This window comes from Thermobia domestica, chromosome 6 (genome assembly GCF_964235325.1).
Source record: "Thermobia domestica chromosome 6, izTheDome1.hap1.1, whole genome shotgun sequence".
Lineage (NCBI taxonomy): Eukaryota > Metazoa > Arthropoda > Insecta > Zygentoma > Lepismatidae > Thermobia > Thermobia domestica.
The window spans coordinates 54,481,910-54,504,594 of NC_137459.1; the positions used below are offsets into that span (position 1 = coordinate 54,481,910).

A 22,685-nucleotide genomic window follows, 5' to 3' on the forward strand; every position below is an offset into this window, starting at 1 on the left:
TTGGAATTACTTGCATTCATAACAGGGGTTATAATATTTCCAAACATACGTGTAACAAGTACATGAAAAATTATATATATATATGTTATAAGCTGACATGGTGTTCCAGTCAATATAGAGGGTGGGCACAAAACTGCTTTTCCCAAAACATGTTCGGGAAAGCGACTCTGTGCCCACCCTGAATTTGAAACAAATATTTTCGTAACAAAGTATTTAACATACATACTTCTCATGCGCATAGTCTCAAAAATGATGTGTATATCAAGTATTTGGTATAACTATTAACCTGGATGAGTTCCTATGACTATCAATATTTTTTTCTGTAAATGCACGCCAGTATGCGAGTTATCGATTGTTCATCACCAGGATGGTTTCTAGACTTAAATTGCAAAGATGTTTGCCATTCTCATATTAGAGCACTTCACTGTTAATGAATAAATAGGAAGAAGCTATGTATTTCGTACTACTTCAATAAATAACGCAAACTGAAAGTACCTTATATGCAATATTTCTATCTCCAGTTTATTTATATATGACAGAGCACACACTATTAATGAAAATTAATACTCTACCTGAATTAATACTCTCTATTATTGTCTATACTTTCTATAAGCCTAAGTCGTGGTTGATTTTGAGTTTAGTGTTCCTTTCAGCAGCGAGGCTATATGAGACATGGGTTTACATTGTAGCATGGGATCTGAACCACATGGGCTCCCATCGAGGATTAAATTCGGGTCACCTGCGCAAAAGACTCGTACGCTAACTTAAGTCTTATTTCAAATCCCGCTTTAAGCATACGTTATATCTCATACGGGCTTGCGAAGATTCAATTTCAACCCATGAATCCAGCAAACAACTAAACAGAAAACTTAGTAACTTTGAAAATAATATCTTCCTCATTTTCAAATTTCAAAAACATATAATTGTGCTATAAATACTTCTTGATCTACAGTCCGTGACTTTAGTTCTTAACAGGGTAGATTGATTTAAATCAGTCTAATTTAAATCACGATTTAAATCACTTGATTTTTTAAAAAATAAAAATCGTTGATTTAAATCGAATTCCGAAATAAATTAATTTAAAGTGAAAATAAGGAAAGTCCCGTTTCTGTTCTGCTATTTCGATTATGGAAGTTAATAATCATAATACAATAAGACTCAAATGTACAGTATAGTATGAAAACAAGTGTCATGCAGAGGATGATTAGGGAAAAGCCCGTTTTGAATAGGTAACGGAGCAATCCTGCTTTTTTTTTTTCTTATAACTTTAGGCGAAATTTATGTATTTCATGCCGCAAGCTAGTTCTGAGTTTTTAAAAATAGGCCCCTGCCAAATATCAGTAACTTTTGTGAAAAAGTGTCATTTTGATAACTTTGCTGTACTTTTTCCTTAATGCTTAACCTTTTAAATTATATCACCTATTTTTAGGTGACAGGGTAGAATCTTCATTATTCGATTAAAAAAGTACCAATAAGGCATTTTACTTCGTTTTCTTCAAGACTGGAGGCATTTTAGAACACGTTACGTATGCTTTCACGTCTTTCTGCGTTGAGGCATAGTGTGTGATGACGTCATAAATTTAAAAATATACTTTTTGTTAGGCGCATTACTATTTTTTGGCGGGTTACATTTTGCATTCAGAAGGCTGAAATTTTGCACACTCTTTCAGTGCACCCCTTAATATTTTTCAGATGTTTTCAGATCTCTGCGTGGAAACAGCGCGGTCCAAAGGGGCAAAAGTGTTTAAAAAAAAAAAAGGAGATTTTTAACAAAAAATAGCTCTTTTCTAGATTTTCCCGCCTCAGATGGAGACATATGAACGGTACCGTTTGAAAGGCTGTTCTATTCTGAAGAAAATGATGTACGTACTACGTTCCTAGGATAAATAGGGATGTCCCAGGAAACTATTACCTGAAATCCTGTTTTATACAGGAATCTGGGGTATTTGGAGAATATTATTTCTCCCGGGTTTATTTTTGTACCTACAAGATTGAAATTTTGCACATTTACTTAGTACACCCCTCAATATTTTTCAGATCTCTGCCTTAAAACAGGGGAAGGGGTCTACAGAGGTAACATTTTTTTTTTAAAAAAAAAAAAGTTATTTTTAACAGAAAATTCCTTTTTTTGTGATTTTCCCGCCCCAGATACATGGAGACACTTGAAGGGTACCGTTTGAAAATTTGTTTTATTCTGAAGAGAATAATGTACAAATCATGGTCCTAGGATAAATAGGGTTGTCTGAGGAAATTTTTATATTACATCCGGGTCACCTGGGGCATTGTGGGAATATTCTTAGCTCATTGTTAAATAGTTTCCTCACCCTTACTGCTCAAGATAGAAACTTGAAATTTTGTACACACATTTAGTACACCCCTTAGTATTTTCCAGTTGATTTCGCGATTTGTGCGTGAACACAGGGGAATCCAGAGGGAATTACCTTTTTAAAAAAAAAAAAAAATGTAAAAAAAATGCCGATTACTCTCAAAATTTCCCGCTTCAGGGACATGATAGGGAAATGTGGATGTTACAGTTTCAAAAGCTGCTCTAAAGTGTGATGTATGTACCATGATCCTAGGATAAATCGAGATGATGCTGTAGCTGCTTGACTGAAAGTCTGTAATTTACCTTTAAAAAGAGCCACAATTTAAAAGGGTTAAGAAACACTGTTTGGGATTGATATAGGTTAACGATTGGAGATAATTCAAAGTTTAATTCCAATACTTTCACTTAAATGGCAAAATTAGCATTTAATACTAATTCCTAATGCTTTTTCTTCAGTTCGCGACTTATATTATACGAGGAGAAAGATTTGATTTAAATAAAAAAAATATTGATTTAAATAAAAAAATCATGATTTTTTCCACCCTAATTCTTAAAATATGTGATTACATTAAGTTCTACTCAATCACAAATGACAATGTCTAGGAATAAAGTATGAACATTATACTTGCGGTAGAACATTAATATTATGAAAATTATATTAAAACAGTGTGCTTGGATAACCTTCTACGAAGCTACAAAAAAAACCCACAGATTCTGATCTTCCACTATTCGTGGAAAAGGAGAACCCGCCTTCCTACATACAGAATAAAACTTCGAAATATTTTCACTTTATTTCTCCAGAATACTACTTGTATACCGTTTGTAGTAATGAGAACAGTGATGTGAAACTAACGTTTCTTCATTATGTTGACATTTTGAAAAACAGTGGTATACTTTGGTCGTCAACTTTTTGTCAGTTTTTTCCGAACTCTTGTGTATCTATCCTTATGCTGACTCACACTGATCTATTTCAGATATGACGCACTCTATAGAAAAGTTTACAGTTTTGGGATAAAAGTTTATTAATATTTCTCCAGTTACTACTGGAAATACCTTGTCATCTGCGTCAGGAAAATTTTCTAAAAGAATTCCAACACTTGATAAACACTTACACGATAAAATGAAGATTTCTGGACAAAAACCAAAAGTATTTGGAGTTAAAAAGTCTATTTAAACTTAATTTTTGATGGAAACTAATCAACTAATTTCGATCATTTATAATTACTCATAGTCTGAGACGATTATTAATTTAAAAAAAAAAAAAAAAAAAAAAAAAAAAAAAAAAAAAAAACAGGAGCTGCTGGTTTTTCGTTTTTTTTTTTTTTAAAAAAAAAAAAAGAAAAAAAAGTGTAAGTATGACGTTCTCAACTTTAAAGTTGAGCCTTATTGGTTTAATCATTTTCGGACGACCTTCATGGGTTTTTTGAACATAATATAACATCTGTCTTTAGCGCCAAGGCTACACAAGACGTGAATCTTCAGTTCAACGCAGATCCACAGCACGAACTGAAACCAGGACCTTACACCAGGGGGCATGAACAAATTTGGGAGTCTTAGCTTTCGTAATTCAGAACAAACTAAAGGGTATGTTGAAATGTAAGAAGCAATGCACAGTGGGGAAAATGTAAAAACTGAAATAAATTGCTTCCCGTGTATTTGTAAATAATGCTCAAGGACTACTAATTGAATTGTACTCAAAGAGAAACTCGACCTTCAGTTCCTACATCTCTCATTACGGCCATACTCTAATAACAATAAAGGAAAACGCATGATGGTAATCCCAACGTAAGGAGCCTTACAACCGGTTTTCTCCCTTTTTCTAAACTGAGGTTCGACCTGTACAGGGAAGAGTGGCTGAGATTTCTTTCTATCCAGGAACTCTTGAACAGTATCTCAGCCCGTTCACTTAATATTAAAAATACATTATTGAATCTGGATAAGCTCTAAATCCAGGCACGTATTCAGGAATTTTATATAGCTGGACCCAATAAAACTTTGCCATCTCTCCCTTTTATTTGTTTTATTCAATATTTGCCTAATACGGTCACGGGTGCTTATATTGAGCTACAAGCATCGTGGTGAGGCGTAGAAAACCCAAAGCACGGACAACGCTGGCAGCCAAAAAAGCAACAGCGTCAGCCTATTGCACCAAATGCATCGAGACGAGAAAACTCGGTCACGTTAAGGTTGCAATATTGTCTTCAGTATAAAATCTCAGTTAAATTAATCTTGAGTAGTCTTCTTTTTCTACATACCACATAATTCTCTATTTTTAATACGCCACAGCAAGGCTCTGAGGCCGGACGGAAATATAGACTGCCTACTGCCAATAAAACACTACTGCAATCAAATATGTTCAACAATGGATCAATCTTCTAGGTATTGAAATACCTTCATTACACAAGACAACTACGACATAAAACTAATACCCCCCTTTTCTGGCATAGCGCGTTTCCCTTTGATCCGCGCAATACGAGTTCGACTACCAGTGGAAAAGCTTTGAACACATTTTATTTTTCGGATTCTACCTTAAACTGTAGGTCAATGTCTCATAGCTCGAGTGCTGTAAAAGGATACTAAAGCTCAATAGATAAACTTTCAATATTAAGACTACTGTGTTGAACTATGTACCCTTTTCTGCACTGATTATTTAGGACTTGTGACGAGTGATGATACATAACATTAACCTTTAAGCACCATGCCTTCTATGTAGGTCTAATCTGTCTTACAAACAGCAGAATTATTTTTGGAAGTCTGGCATAACACACTCTTTGTGCCGCAGAGTAGGCTAATGTATTCAAGCTTAAAAACGACAAACTCTTGTCATTTACCAGGAAATTCACTATCACTACTTCATAAAGTTTGTTCAAGAATTCCTGGGTGCATGCCCACTTCACTGTTTTGTGTGTAAATACTGCGTCCAGAAATATGCCATAAAAACTACAGCATCAATTCCACAGATCAATGTGTTAGGTAGTCACTGGAAAGTTCAAATATTACCTAACCGAGTCACGCAAGGAGCAGGCACGTCAGCGATGGTGGGCATGCGTATAAATGTGGATGTCAATAGAAACACGAACTTCATTCCCAAGGTTAGTTCATTTCTCAACCACATTCACTGCGACTATTTACCTTTATGTTGTGGTAGACGATGAATAACTACTCTGATAAATAACCTTCCATGTGCTTTTTATTCACACCAACAGGGTGTTCACATTTGTATACGTAATTGTTCCTTGATTTCTTTATTTTCAATGCCCTCCTACATTTGCTACACTTTCTGCCCAATTTCAATAATTCGCGCCGCTACACAAAACGTAACAATTCATCAACATAAGTTTTCATGAAGCTCAAAATCAAAATGTCACATGTGCTGCCATCTTTCGATACGGGGAACAAATTTATTCATTACACCCCATGTCTGACATCAGCATGCCTCCACTCAAACTAGTACCAACAAGTAGCTTTTCACACTTCAAAATACCATACCAAACTTGTTTAGTTAGCGTGAATTTAATGCAAAATAGCGATTCACAATTTCTTTCCTGTATATTTTATGTATTCTCATATTTCTGGATCTACCCTCCGGTAGTTAACCCCACAAAATAATGCCTTCATATCTGTCAAATGTTGACAATCACTATCACCAAAACAAAAAGATAACATGGTCAGAAGCAAAACAAAGTCAATGCGTAAAATCAAATTCTGAAATCGGAAGTGGAAAATAATAAAAGTGATTGGTAGAAAAAATCGAAATTAATCTTCATATCTGTAGACGAAATTGTGTACCTCAACAACTGACCATACCTACCATGTTGATGTATAACACTACACTGTTTTTTCTTTCTTTCTTTACGTATGTTTAAAACTAGCTAACTATCACTGTTTTATATATACATATATATAAATACAGCAAACCTATCTTTTCTTGATTTATACACCGCCCAACAGCATGCTATCTCACTTGACAACTGGATGATTAGCAGTTAACACCATTCAAAGTATTACCTTTATTATTTGATGTACTAACGAAAGTAGCTCTGTATCAGAAAACGATCACTAAATGAAACCACTTTTGTACACAAACGATGACTGTGTTTACGACGTATGAGCAACCACATAACTATACTCAGAACTGGTGTAGTTAATACAGTTTATAACTCAAAAATGTTACTACTTTTTAAGCTCAAAATAATGAAAGCCATTCTACATGCCATAAATGAAGAACAATGCTCTAACTCGAAGGTTTTCTGATAAATGTCGTAGTCTTTTCATACGTTATTTACAGTGCATTGTTTCTATTCATCCGTTACATTCTTTACGTGCTGCCGCCACAGCATTGCATCATTGCCTTGCACGAAGTTCTACAATTCATTATAGTCTACTACTTCTAAATACGTCTAGCAATCTATAACGAATTTAATAGGTTCGAATTCTAAGAAGAAACTGTGAAATCGAGTATTTCAATCTTCGAAGTGCTTCTACATTGCCAAACATGTTAAGTTATCTAGAACAAATTCCACGTAATTTTTACTATATTCTTTCCTGACATGTGTCGTTACGTATAACAAAATGAATATTTATTTCAGGACTATCGTCAAATCTATATTGGCTTCAGTGTATCACGGAATATAGACGTTATGTAATACTAGAAGTAGATATGGATACGAAAGTATTCGATTGATTGCAGTAGCTCGCACGTCACATCTTGCACTTATAACTCTCAATAATTCTAAGCTAAGGAAACTTATATTCTAATACTCTTCACTTCATACCTACCTTTTGCTGTTAATGTCAACAATGTATAATAAGTAGTTTTCGCAAAGCTTATTTCAAATTAATTCACTTTGACCTAGTTCACAGCTAACAATTCACTCTTGCTCCTCACTCAACTCAGTAGTCAATCAAGGTTCACAGAAGTATTGCAGCAGAATTGCTGCTCAACTGTTTTAAAGCCAGACGAGACACGAAGTAGCTTTTCATTGGCTCGTTTTGAAGCGAGAGAGACCGGGAAGAGAAAGCAAAGCAGGAATTCTTGCCCTTCGTTTTATCAAGTTTTACCATTGTTTTACTTACGTCCACGTAGTGTTTTCAATTTCGTAATAGTTGATGCAATTCCAATTCTTAAATGTGTGTTCGGAATAGACTAAAGCAGAGTTATAGTTTCTTTATACGTTTAGTTAATGATGATTCCAGAAGGTTGTCCACGGACGACATAATCTTCCCCAACCCACTGTAAGCAGATAGCAGCATTGCGTATTAGTCTACGCAAAATTCTGCGTACAGCAACGCAACGCTAACAAATGGTACGGACAACCGCACTAAACGTTCTCGCTGCAGTTTCTTTACCCTTATAAATTTTAGTGCCAATTTTTAGGCGCTAAATAGTGTAAATAAAGCTTTTTACTTCGTTAAAAAAAAAAACAAAAAAAAAAACACGAAAGCATTGTAGCAGTGGCGGCTTTAGCGGGTAGGTACGAGTCTACCCAAAAAGTAAAAATATATATATATATATATAAATGGTAAAAGATACAATAAGGAGTAAATATGTTTTCCACTATTTATATTAATGGTATCATTAATAAATGGTATCATGGTAAATAACATCAATCACTACTGTAAAAGTAATTTCCTATTGGCGTTAATCAATCGAATGTGTATATGGATCCATAAGCGGGGAAGCGGGCTTACCCCAAAATTAAAATCCTAAAGTCGCCCCTGCATTGTAGAACACGTTACGTATGGTTTCACGCCTTTCTGCGTCGAGGCAAAGGATGTGATGATAAAAAATATTTTATGCCTATTTTTATTATTATTATTATTATTTTTTTTTTTTTTTTTTGGCGGGCTTACTTTTGCACCTTAGAAGACTGAAATTTTGAATACATATTCAGTGCACCCCTTGGTATTTTTCAATTTTTTTCAGAACTCTATTAAAAAAGGCGGGTTCCAGATGAGCAAAAAGGTAAAAAATAAAGGATATTTTAAACAAAAATCCCCCTTTTCCCGTTTTTCTCGCCTCAGATACATGATAGAGACATGGAATGGTACCATTTGAAAGGCTATTCTATTCTGAAGAGAATGATGTACGAACCTTGATTCTAGGATAAATAGGGTGTTTCAGGGAAATTTTATCTGAGATCCTATTTTATACAGGACTCTGGAGTATTGTGGGGATATTTTTGGCGGGCTTATTTTTGCACCTAAAAGATTGAAATTTTGCACATACATTCAGTGCACCCCTTAGTATTTTTAAGATTTTTTAGACCTCTGCGTTAAAACAGGGGGTCCAGAGAGGCAGATGGTAAAAGAAAGGATATTTTAAGCAAAAATCCTTTTTTTTTTTCGAGATTTTCCAATGTCGGATAAAAAGGAAACTCCGTTATAAGGAAACTCCACTTTAGCCATAGATTCCATTAATGCACAATTCGATGTGGTGCAGGGGAGGCGCAAGGGTGATTCCCAGAAGAAACTGAAGAATTCCTGAGGTATTTTAACAAAAGTTGGTTGAGGAAAATTGACTAAAATCAAGTACATTATGTCAACAAAAATAAATAAATAAATGATACTACATTGTTCAAGTGGGAAGAACACTTAGAACTTATAAAAAGAAGAGACACACATATTTGGTTGATCTACTTTGCCTCAGTAAAGAATTGGCTACTGGAGGAAGAATTCAAATGATATGAAGTCCATAACGTTTAACTTTTATGCCTTTTAGGCTATCGAAAATAGAGAGATCACTCATGGCTATGTGGGTAGCGTACGAGATTTTGGCATAGAAGACCTGGCTTCGATTCCCGGTGGAAGCATATGCGAATTGGATCCCACATTAAGTCCTAGCTCGACGTCTCATGTAACCTCGCTACGGGAGGGATGCTAAACTCAAATCTGAGACAATAATGGAGACAGATAATGGATGAAAGCTAATATGCGAAAGAAATTGTGAAGTGAGAACGTTGGAGAAAACAGAATAATTCCCAGTAAATTCAGAGTACGATGTTGTCCACCACAAAATTTTGTAGTCGGGGATCGAACGAGGATCCCCTGGTAATAGAAGTGAGCGCTCTATCACTAAGCCACCGCGACCCCACTTTGAAGGAAGGACTATGACTCTGACAAATGTACCGATCTAGTAAATACTGTCCCTAACAGCACAGTTACATAGCAGGCATATGCCTATCATGTTCCATCAGGTACATGGGAATGTGTCCAGTATGTGCTTTATGTGCCTCTGAGAGAGAAATCATATGGATGGCAAGAGATAGTATATTTCCGCCCCTAGGAACATGCCTAGTATGTTCTACGTATGTTCCCCATGCCGTAAGCGTCAATGGACCACAAAATTACTCTCCCAAAATATGTTAAATGGTCTATAAGCGTAATGTGTTTACATTAAGGTAAGTCTAAAAAACACTTTAAACAAGTAAAAAAACCTGTGGGGGCGGGAACGAAACACCAACCTTTGGATTACTAGCCGCGTGCTCTTGCGACTTGGCCACAGAGGCGATGAAGAGAACGTCGCTTGTAGAGGGATAAATTGTGGAGGTCTTTTGAATTTGGCTAATCAGAGTGCTCCTTTAATAGCGTATATTCGGCGATAACCGTTAGGGATCAGATAAAACCTGCTCGTCATGTAATTTTATAACAAAATGAGAGTGTGTATTTACTTTATTTCATGGTTCTTCCATATTCACTTTCAAACGATCGGCGAAAATGCGATCGGCGACAGTTGTCGTCTAATAAAGTTGATGCGTTTGTTGCTTCTAGTACACAATCGCTTAGAAAAAGAAGCAACAAATGCATCAAATGTGGGAGATAAATTTAGAGGACCTAAATGGCGCATGCCTGCCACATTTTGTGCTGTTAAGATATCTGAAACAGTATGTACAGTACCTAAAGGACGTACCTAGAACATGGCAGTTATATGTCCCACCTGACGACATAAAAACAAATGACTGTTAGAATGCGAAACTGAGCCAGTTATATAAATGCTATATTTGTGGTACATAGTTGCAAATATCAATTAGGTGCAACAAGTACCTAAAACTGTAGATAGCTGAAGTACATACTTATCACATGAATATCATATGTGCCAAGTACCGGGTACCAGAAAAGTAGCTGGGACACCTAAATGGCACATGCCTAGCACATCTTGTGCTGTTAGGGATGTGATAAAGCAATCTACAAATAGTTCAGACGATTAGAAAGTATAATTTGTAGTTTTCTTCGTCCGGAAAGAGTAAGTACGTTTTTCTAAATCATTTATTCTTAACCGAGTTTTTCCAGGAATTGTGGGAGCACGATGACTCAGTGGTAGAGCGCTTAACTCCGGTACATGGGGTCCCAGGTTCAATCTCCGCTCAAGTAAAATTTGTGGTGGATGCCATCGTGTCTGTGGGGTTTCTTGATGTATTTCCGTTTCCTCCCACATTATCATTCCAACAATTATTCCATAATCATTCACTTGCTTTAATCATCGTCTCCCTTAGCCTGAAGTGCATAATCATGGGACATCACACTAAAATATTTCATTTCATTTTCCAGGGTTGCTGACTGTTTGTCGATGGGTCACCGTTAAATAGTTTCGTTGTATTTTCATTGTTATTATTTGCAAGGAATAAAGGATCGTATGGGGTTCGCAAAGTGGGCGTCATAGTCTTCAAAAAACTGAAAACTACTGTTGTAGGTTGATTGTAAGAAACGCTAAAGGTACAAACTAGATTTGATTTATGATTTTTTTAAAAGCATTATTAGTCGTATTATGGACAACAAATGGTTCAAACAATTTTCCATTGATGGAGGTATGGGAAAAATAATTCTACAATGTCTAAGTAATGAGGCTCATTGCCAGGGCAAAAACGTAGTGGCAAAATCAGACACGGCGTTAAGTGCACGCGGGGCTTAGTGCCAATAATGACCCGCGGAGTCAGAGTAGTGGTAAAAATCGCCGAGCGCTGACATGCTAGTCTAAAACCGATAAAGCAATAAGCAACTTTTTTAGCTGCTTGACTTTAATTCCTATACCTATATTTATTATTAAATATTATCTTTTTTTTATGAACAACGGTTACTTATGGAAAAAATCCGGTGCAATTTATTTGAAGAAAGTACAATATATTTTCAAAAGATTGCTAGTTACAAGTGCACTGTAGACTTCTTGGACGAAACGTGCTCATAACGGGGCCTCCTTAAGCGCGAGGCCTGGGACGGTTGCCCCATTGGCCACCCCCAAACTCCGCTTCTGGGCAAGATAATACGCCGAAAAATAGCACAGTTAGTTTCAATTCATATTTGATAAGGTCCAGACGTTAATAAATAAGTATATTTATTGAGTACCCTTCGTATTGGGATATTTCACATTACAATTTAGCAGGCGTTTAAAGATCACTTCTACAGAGTGTTCAGAAAGTAACTATGCAGTTCATAACTTGCCGTATTTTATTTTCCATAAACCACTTTAAACAACTGAAATTAACTCGAAGCTAAAACTTTAATGCCGTGGAAGTTATAAGAGATAAGAGATGCTGGAAGTGATCCCCTTGCACTTAAAGACACAGTTGCACACGTTTCTGTATGTTCTTGAAGACGTTGTGCAGAACATCGGAAGTGATGTTCCGAATGTGACGTGTCAATGCAGCTTGGAGTTCTTGTATGGTGTGCAGATTGCCTTCGTGAGGTTCCGTACAGCATTGCGGTTAGGGCATCTTCACTCCTGGGAACTTTGCTGCAAATACATCTTCTACTGCTGAGGTAAACTTGTCTCCATTGCGGAACACATTCTCCACAAGAAACGCTCTTTGTTTAATCGTCAGCATGATGACCTGGATTACAATGATGTCACACAAGACGTTGATCTTCAATCAAACCGGTCCTGTGAACAAATACAAATACCTGGTCAAATATGGTTCAAATGTGTTAAACAATGGAAAATGTATTACTAATTGACAATCGTATCAGTCATCACTTAGCACACCACAACATGGCACTGCATAGTTACTTTCTGAACACCCAGTACAATACCTACGTAGTCAACAATAGTGAGCTAAGTTGCATCGATTGGTTCATTGAGTCAGTAACTATTTGTTACCCTATAAAATATTAAGTGAAAAGTATTTTAAATTCGGAAGAGATTGATACAGGAACTTAGATACACTGAAAGATTCTTAGCAGTAACGATGTCAGTTTTAATTTCTTGGGTAAGGGTAAGCGGAGGGACAAAAATTTTGGGAAACATCATTTTTCTATACGAGAAGGGTAATTTTATATTGCTTTATCTATATTACAATGGAATATTCTGCGGAGGCAGGCGTCGTCACCGGGGGCGAACGCTTGTCCTCCTATTCCCGTTTGGTGTAGTCAGTGATTTTTACCTTTTACATAATTCAGGGCAGCGGAAACATATTTGGGCAATGAAAAGTGGAAGAGACCGTGAACGAAACTTCCACTAGAGGAACTTGATAATAGGGGATTGTCATGTTAGAAGAACTGTAGCTGTCATAAAAAAAAAAATCTTGAAACCCTACCACATTTCACCGTATACACATAGTCTTGAAAGGGTCTTAGTCAGGGAGGAGAAGTGTGCCAAAATACACATTTTAATGAGGAGGTTCACTGTTTGTCTACTAGAGTGCAGTGCTGCATGTGTGGAGAAACCTTTCTTGCTTTCAAGAAGTTGTTACATGTAAAGAGTAAATAGAAGATCGGGCTGCAAGGTTTTTTTTTTTTTTTTTTTTTTTATGACAGCTACAAGATTCATTTAAAGCCACGTTTCCACTTTACATGAATCTTGTAGCTGTCATAAAAAAGACCTTGCTACCCGATCTTTCTATCTACTGTTTAGATTTTACAACTTCTTGTAAGCAAGAAAGGTATCACCACCCATGCAGCACTGCAATCTAGTGGACAAACAGTTAACCTCCTCATTTAAAACGTGTATTTTGGCACACTCCCCCTCCCTGTCCAAAAGAATCCGTTGTTTCGGGAGCGGCGAAACTGGTTTTTCCTTTATGTCAGCGGGAGGACGATAGCAGGTAGCAAGCAAGACGTCCCAGAAAGTTGGACACTGTTCGACTCCTTGCAAGAGGGAAAAAATGTTTTATGACCCAGTCAAGACTATGTGTACACGGTGAAATGTGGTAGGGTTTCAAGATTTTATTTTATGACAGCTACAAGTTCTTCTAACGTGGCAAACCATCTTAACGTGGCAATGTGGCTTAAGAGTAAGACGGATATGACAGACAGGTAATATATGTAATAAAGAAAGTTAAAAGGTCGTATGATAGGAAGTTCAATAGTGAATTGGTTTAGGAACGTAAACACACTAAGCATATATTTTAGAACTAAAGAAAAGAAAGATAAGAGAGAAATTAAAGTAGTGCATTCTTCGTAAAATGCAAGGCATTTTTATAACTATATTTACAAAAGCCGCACTCTCCCACACAATATGCATATTTCAGTATTTTCCATAAATGATAATCACATACTTAAATAATATGTCTATCGGAGGAACTGTTCCTCCTTTGTGGACTTATTCTACGCTCAAATAAACTAGATCAATCAAGCATGTGTATCTTTTTTCATGACTTCTAACAGTTTTCTTCTCACTTAAACATTGTAGTACGATTTGTGTTCGTTGACGTAATGTACTTGATTTTAGTCAATTTTCCTCAGTCAACTTTTGATAAAATATCTCAGGAATTCTTCGGTTTCTTTTTGGGGTCGCCCTTGCGCAGCCCTTGCACCACATCGGATTATGCATTAATGGAATCTACGATTAAATATAATGGAGTTTTCTTTCTACCTGACTTCGATCCGAGATTTTGTTCTCGAGTTATGGCTGTTTTGGATTTTTCCGACCAATTTTTGGGTGGTCATAGCGCCGAAAGGAAGCATTTGTACACCCGGATGGTCTGTAATTTTTGTCTTATGTTGGTGTCAGGACTCACCTCCCAAACACTCTGAAACCCCCTATATATATATAGTGTGCGAATTAGACAATTTATATTGGGGGGATAAAATTAGGCCAACCTGACGTAGAGTCTGAAGGTGCAATAAATCAAATTGATACTATAATGCCTAACCCCCCCATACACACATAAATATGATATGACATTTGTAATAGACAAGGGATTTATTAATTCAATAAATATACCGACAATAACTATGTATATGTTGTTTGACATGCACATACCACACCTAACCTTTCTGAATGTGTTTAAGTGTTGTACTCACTATTGTGCTCGTAGCTCTCTAGGGTTTATTTATTTAATAATTCGGCCCGATTGATAGCCATGATCACAAGCATATGTTAATTTTTCCACTCATATTGAAATCTTCCACTTTGCATTTTTACACACAGCCTTGCGAAAGAAAACCTATTTTAGTGTTACGAAAACCACTAAAATTATCAGTTAAACCAGACTTACTTAAAAAAAAAAAAAAAAAAAAAACTACATTTAGCCTATCATACGAGAAATGGATTGTTGCTGGTTCCGATTTCCGGCATCAAGGTGAAATCGAAAGCCAAATATTTAAAAGCTCTCAATTCAAATTCCGAGCTTGTGCTTCTATTTCTCGCTAATGCTGCGCTTTCCATTTTTTTTCAAATATGGATTCTATGACGGAGCTCAGGAAATCAACACTTATAATCAGTGTGCAAATTAGATAATTTATATTGGGGGGATAAAATTAGGGCAACAGGACTTAAAGTCTGAAGGTGCAAATTTCAAAATGAGACAATAATGCCTTACTCCCCGCATATATATATATATATATATATATATATATATATATATATATATATATATATATATATATATATATATATATATATATGTGTGTGTGTGTGTGTGTGTGTGTGACATCTGTAGTAAATAAGAGATTTATTACTTTAATAAATCTACCGACAATAACTATGCACATATATATTGTCCCATATATACACACCCCACCAAACCTTTCTGAACGTGCTTAAATGTTGTACTCACTCTTGTGTCCGTAGCTCTCTAAGGTTTATTTACTTAATAATTTGGCCCGAACGATAGCCATGATCACAAGCATATGTTAATTTTTCCACTCATATTGAAATCTTCCACTTCGCGTTATTACACACAGGTTGAAAAAAAAAAAAAACTTCAGTCTTATGAAAACCACTAAAATTATCAGTTAAATCGGACAAACTCTTTTTTTTTTTTTTTAAATAAAATCTAGATATTAGCCTATCAAACAAGAAATGGATTAATGCTGGTCCCGATTTCTAACATCAAGGTCAAATCTAAGGCCAAATATTTAAAATCTTTCAATTCAAATTTCGAGCTTGTGCTTCTACTCCCCGCTAAAGCTGCGCTCTTCACGACTTTTCCTCTCCAAATATCGATTCCATGATGGGGCTCAGGAAGTCAACACTTACAATTACTTTACTGTTAGGTTGCAGATGAGTTGATTCACTATGTGCTACGTTATTCAAATAAAGTAAAACATTACATTGAAGTTTTTCAGACAATATTAGCGTGGACAGCAAACTGTATAGCGAAAAGAAAGATGGAAAAATGAAGAGTTAACTTTTAAACAAAACTGCTCTAGTTGAAATGCTTATACAGACACGGACAATGACACGGAGAACCAACCAGTCGTATTAACAAATGCTGAAACGAATCTTCAATTATGCGCTTATTCACCTAAAAATCACCTTCACTAACATCTCTGTTCACTAGGAGCGTATCCCCAGCGTGTACGTTAACATATACTTACGAGAGAATACCTATATCTTCGATTTTGAGTACAGTTTCAAAACTTCATTTCCGTAAACTGTAAAAGGCAGTGATTACTGTGCTAATTATCACAAATTAAATGCAATTTTTGAGTTGCATACACACAAACTACTAGGGAATGAAGACCATGTGCTAACAAAAGAATACACTGGAAAATAAAAACATGTTATAACAAAAATTAAAATAAAGTGATAATCGACACAAATGTAGAGGATGCATGTGACATGTCCGAACTTCTCCGAGTATGGTGGAAGAAGCTATTTGTTTACTACTTGGACAACCGCTAAGAACATTTATAAAACCATATGTAGCTTTGTTGTACGCAATGAGTACATTCAAATTCACGAACAATGACGAACTGAAGGGTACGAAGGTACAGTTGCAAGTAGCAACCGTAGTCATAATAATATAGTTCAACTAAACAACGTTGAAAATAGTGGGTAATTAGGTGGTAAGTAGAAATGACCACAACTGAATAGTTTACATCGATCATTCCGAAGAAATTTGGAGTTATACTGAGCATAGTTTGGGGGGGGGAAGCGAGCATCCCCGGTGGGGATACTTCAGCTGACTTCTTTGGGGGGAACAAAATGTGATTGAGGGGGGAAATCCCTCTTATCCCCCCCGGTAATTCGCACCCTGCTTATAATTACTTTACTGTTAGGTTACAGCTGAGTTGATTAACTCTGTGCTACGTTATCAAATGAAGTATAAACATTACATTGAAGTTTTCCAGACAGCACTATTTGCGTGGACAGCAAACTGTACAGCAAAAAGAAACATGGAAAGTGAAGGGTTAACTTTAAAAAGCCCGCTCCAGTTGAAGTGCTTATACAAACACGGACAATGAATGACACGGACAATCAATCGTATTAGCAAATGATAAAACAAATCTTACGCGCTTTATTCATCTTCACTAACGTGTCTGCCCACTACGGATGCACACGAGAGAATATATAACTCGGATTTTGAGTACAGTTTCGAAAGTTCATTTCATTTCCGTAAACTGTAAAAGGCAGTGATATTCAGGCAATAATAGTCCGCTTATGTTCTATTAAGTCCATTTGTTCTATTTATTGTATATTACAAATATTATGCAACCTTGCAAACTAAAATGAAATATAACAAAAATTAAAACAAGATGATAATCAATACAAATGTAGAGGATGAATATGACATGCCCAAGTATGATGGAAGAACTATTTGTTTACTTCTTGGCCAACCGCTAAGAGCATTTATAAATCCATATGCCACTTTGTTATGCGCAATTAGTACATTGAAATTCACGAACGAGCTGAAGGGTATGAGGATACCGTTGGAAGTAACAACTGTTGTCGTAATAATATAGTTCAAGTAAGCAACGGTGAAAATAGTAGGGAAATTAGAAATGACCAAAACTGAATAGTTTACATCGCTCATTTCGAAATACAGCTAGAAGATTAAATTTACAAGAAATGTCAAAAGTCAGTGAAATTTGGCGTTATACTAACCATGGTTTGGGGGGGGGAGCGAGCATCCCCGGTAGGGATACTTCAGTTGATTTCTTTGATGGGGAACAAAATGTGATTGAGGGGAAAATTCCCCTCATCCCCCCGGTAATTCGCACTCTGTATAAGAAAATATTTTTCCAGAGTTGAGAGCAAAACGAGAACTTACACAGCGTTAATATCGTATATTCAAAACAACTGAAGAATAATTAATAACTATTGATTTTTTTTCTTTTTTTGTATAACTTCGGAAGCACAAGAGCAATTTCATGGGATATAAAAAATATCAATTCTGAGCGGTGTGTTCACAAGTGCAAGGTCACGGATGAATGAAGAAAGCTAATTGTACTCGGTGCTTGTTAAGGAACGAACATGTGGCGTTCTAAAAAGAAAAAGAAAAAAGAGAGTTTACAACACTTCCTTCCTGCAGGTGATTTGTAAAATTCTAAAATGAATGCAATATCCTTTAAAGTTTTTAAGTTTCATGGAAAATATGCACGGGAAATTATGTACATCCGAGCTTTACCAACAGAAAAGTATATATATATATATATATATATATATATATATATATATATATATATATATATATATATATATATATATATATAACATATCTGAATGCAAAATGTTTTCAAATGGAGAACTTGGAGTACTGATGCAATATTGTGGTAGTAGCCTTGAAGGCCGAACCAAAGGAAGGGGATGTTGAGGGTCAGAACCCCCTTGAAATTCTGAATTAGATAAAAAAAGAAACACAATTTAAGTTATTTCCAACGCTTTCTAAGAAAGATTCTTGTGTTTTCTTTCTCTTCTTTTTTTTTTATAAAAAAGAACAAATAAATTCTCCCTGAATTTTAATCTGACCTTGTATCCAATATTTAGTAGAAAGGAAATGTATAAGACATTCTAGAGTCTACTTATTAATTATTTGTTAAATTTATTTGTTGATTGACCAGTGGGGGCTGCAGAGTTCACAACAGGGAAGTAACATTGGTGAACCCGTTTCCCCGATGTTTTCTCCACTTTGAAACCTCCAGCGACTTTTTTTTTTTTTTTTTTTTTTAAGTTTTGAAGTTATTCATTAATTTCTGATATGAGGCACAAATATTACAGAAGAAATAATACTGAATTTGCCATTGCATAGTGATGTATCCGATGTATCCAGTAGATATCTTAGGCTAGTTTCAGACGGAAGCATTTATCGTAGCGTTTCTGGTAGCAGATGTGCTACCAAAAATATCGTATAATATTCTATGACATCAAAAGTATATGGTGCTTTTACATGGTAGCATTTTGATAAGCATCGTGTCGTGACGTTGCAAACAAATCACTGAAGAAGAGCGCAATTATGGCTCCGAAACTAAAAACAGACATTTCAGTCGCTATTTCTTCTAAAGCTCTTTGGAGCATATGCTTATTATGATACAAAGGACTTTTAAGTTTGTACAAACAAGGATGCTCTTCATATTTTTCAATCAGCATAATAATAGCATCCTTACTCCAACTCATTTCTCTTCACTACAATTCAGTTTCACACACAAAACAAAGAGAATGGATATTTGGCACAAAATCTTTCGCTTCCTTTTAACACGCCACGGCGCTGCAATTGCACCAGAAATGCTAGGGGAAATGCTATGAAATAGAGCAGGTTCTATCGACAAGAAATGCCATAGGATATGCCATGGCATGGGAAATGCTATAGCATTTGCTACTTTACACGGCAGGATATCGATGATACGATTTTTGCTACAAGATATGCTACGATAAATGCTTTCATCTAAAACTAGCCTTAGACACAGAATTGTGGAACGTAATTTTTAATTAATTTAGTCAGAAATAATATATGACATATTGCATAGTAGAATATTTTTAAACCTATTTTTGAAAAATATGAAATGAAATCTTTAAGTTTTACGTCCCACGGTTATGCCGGTTAGGCTAAAGGAGACGGTGATGATGAGAGATGAATGAAATGGTGGAATGAAGAAAGTGGAAGGAAACGGGAGAACCCCGGGAAAACCCACGAGCACGGTGTTTGTCCACCACAAAGTAACCTATTTTTGGTTAATGCGAAAGGATGATATACCCTCATTGGAATAGGCATAAATTCTTCAATATTCTTGACTGGTTTTAAGCCCGATCAGCTTCAAAGAACATGCACAGCAAGTAAAATGAACATGAAATTAAGTATTTCCATTTAAGGTACCACGATTATACCCGTTATGCTAAGGGAGATGATTATTAAAACAATTGAATGATGATGGAAGCATTGGTGGAATGAGAAGGCAGGAGGAAACTGGAGTACTCGGAGAAAACACACGAACAAAATGTTGTACACCACAAACTTACGTGTCCGGGGATCGAACCAGGGACCCCTGCACTAGAAGTAAATGCTCTACCACTGAGAAACCGTGATCCCCAACATACACACCATGATATAAAAATGAATATTTTTACGAAAGATATAGAGGAAGTTCTTTTAAGAAAGTATCTGAGACCTGATAGCAAATTTACTCCCTAATTCTTAATTGGTTTTAAGTCCAAGCAACGATAATGAGGATGAACCTTAGACATAATATACCACGTATTGCACCAAAACCAAATAATTCTTATGAAGGTTACAATCATACTCTTTTTAAATCGGTGGGAGGATGATGCAGCCCTGATCGAATATATATAAAGACGTTTATCATTGTAGCAGCCACGACATTCCGCAGGATTGTGGCAACCACTAGAAGACGTTAAGTATATTGGTTTCTAAGTGTGAATATTGTCAAAGTCACATATTGTCAGAATAAAAATCGGTTCTGATTTTCCAACTTTCCAGAAAAAGTCGTCATTTTTCATTCCATAGGAATCCGTTCATATTATGTGATTATGAAACTTGAAATATACGGTCCCACAAATTTTACTCCATTATCTTTATGAAACCATTCAATGCACAAGGGTACCAACTTTTGCCTTTGTAATATTGCTTGCCATTTGTTTTAGTTATGCAAAACGACAAAGAGCAATGAAAAATGGGGACAAATATGTTTGTTTCTTTTGTTTTCTTTTCTGGTGTTTTGTTGGTATTTCTTCTTATTCCCCCTTTCTCTCCATCATAAGGTTTGATTTATTAGAGAGTAATTCAGATATAATGCAAACTTCTACTACCGAGTGATATCTCCCAAGATATACATCTTTATGATGCGGAAAAACGGTTTAGGGGGCAAAAGCCCCATCAAAATTCTGAAAGTTTCCGTCAGAATTGTAGCAAGAAGTAGGCCGAAGCAAATGTAATTGTGTACTGATATTTTAGACGTAAAATCAGGGAATACGGCTTTCGTATTTTCCTGAAAAAAAAATCCTCTTGAGTGGTGCACAGATCCCTCCAAACATTTCATCACGAAATAACAAAAGTTGGTAAGTGTAATTTAAAAATGCCTAACTCACATTCAGAATTTCAACGAACTACAGGGTGCCTGTCCAAATCCTCTTCTCTTCTACCGTCGCGCCGAAGCAAGTACATCTTCTACTAACTTTCGTTGGATATGTATAGTAAGCATTGTCTCCTTGTTTCTCCCGCAGGAGTTAATGACGAATATTTAATTGAAAATAAAGTTATTGCTGTGATAAGTTTTTAACTTTACATTGTAGCCTTAAATCGTACGTTTCCGAGAGTACATATGAAAATTTAAGCGGGCTATATTTCTAATCACAAATACTGATTGCCCTATGTTTGCCCTTGTTTGCCCAGCACTTGATTGCGTTTGCCCAGCATTAGTTTTTGTTTGCCGAACGATAAAAAAAAGCTGGACCTAATTTCGTACGTTTTTGAGACTTAAGCGGGCTATGTTTCTAATCACAAATATTGATTGCCCTATGTTTACCCCTGTTTGCCCAGCACTTGATTTTGTTTGCCCAGCATTCGTTTTTGTTTGCCCAGCGATAGAAAAGCCTTAAATCGTATGTTTTCAAGACTACATGTGAAAATTTAAGCGGGCTATGTTTCTAATCACAAATATTGATTGCCCTATGTTTGCCCTTGTTTCCCCAGCACTTGATTTCGTTTGACCATCATTAGTTTTTGTTTGCCGAACGATAAAAATAGAAGCTGGAACCTGATTTCGTACCTTTTTGAGACTTAAGCGGGCTATGTTTCTAATCACAAATATTGATTGCCCTGTTTGCCCTTGTTTGCCAAGCACTTGATTTCGTTTGCCCAGCATTAGTTTTTGTTTGTCCAGCGATAGAAAAGCCTTAAATCGTACGTTTCCGAGACTACATGTGACAATTTAAGCGGGCTATGTTTCTAATCACAAATATTGATTGCCCTTTGTTTCCCTTGTTTCCCCAGCACTTGATTTCGTTTTCCCAGCATTAGTTTTTTTGCCCAGCGATAGAAAACCCTTAAATCGTACGTTTTCGAGACTACATGTGAAAATTTAACCGGGATATGTTTCTAATCACAAATATTGATTACCCTATGTTTGCCCTTGTTTGCCCAGCAGTTGATTTCGTTTGCCCAACATTAATTTTTGTTTGTCCAGCAATAGAAAAGCCTTAAATCGTATGTTTTCGATACTACATGTGAAAATTTAAGCGGGCTATGTTTCTAATCACAAATATTGATTGCCCTATGTTTGCCCAGCACTTGATTTCGTTTGCCCAGCATTTGTTTTTGTTTGCCCAACGATAAAAAAGAAGCTGGAACCTAATTTCGTACGATTTTGAGACTTAAGCGGGCTATGTTTCTAATCACAAATATTGATTGCCCCATGTTTGCCCTTGTTTGCCCAGCACTTGGTTTTGTTTGCCCAGCATTAGTTTTTGTTTGTCCAGCGATAGAAAAGCCTTAGATCGTACGTTTTCGAGACTACATGTGAAAATTTAAGCGGGCTATTTTTTATAATCACAAATATTGATTCCCCTATGTTTGCCCTTGTTTGCCTAGCAATTAATTGCGTTTGCCCATCATTAGTTTTTGTTTGCCCAACGGTAGAAAAGAAGCTGGAACCTAATTTCGTACGTTTTTGAGACTTAAGCGGGCTATGTTTCTAATCAAAAATATTGATTGCCCTATGTTTGCCATTGTTTGCCCAGCACTTGGTTTTT

At 36.0% G+C, this 22,685-nt stretch overlaps 1 protein-coding gene across 1 annotated transcript in view; it reads right to left on the minus strand.

Annotated features, from left to right (window-relative positions):
• The window catches only part of LOC145688006 (dnaJ homolog subfamily B member 9-like), a 27,637-nt gene extending 20,149 nt beyond the window's left edge, over positions 1–7,488 (minus strand). The window contains exon 1 of the mRNA XM_081761674.1: positions 7,106–7,488. The gene's annotated coding sequence lies outside the window, so the exon portion shown is untranslated. The remainder of the gene's footprint in view (positions 1–7,105) is intronic.
• Between the last annotated feature and the right edge of the window lie 15,197 nt (positions 7,489–22,685).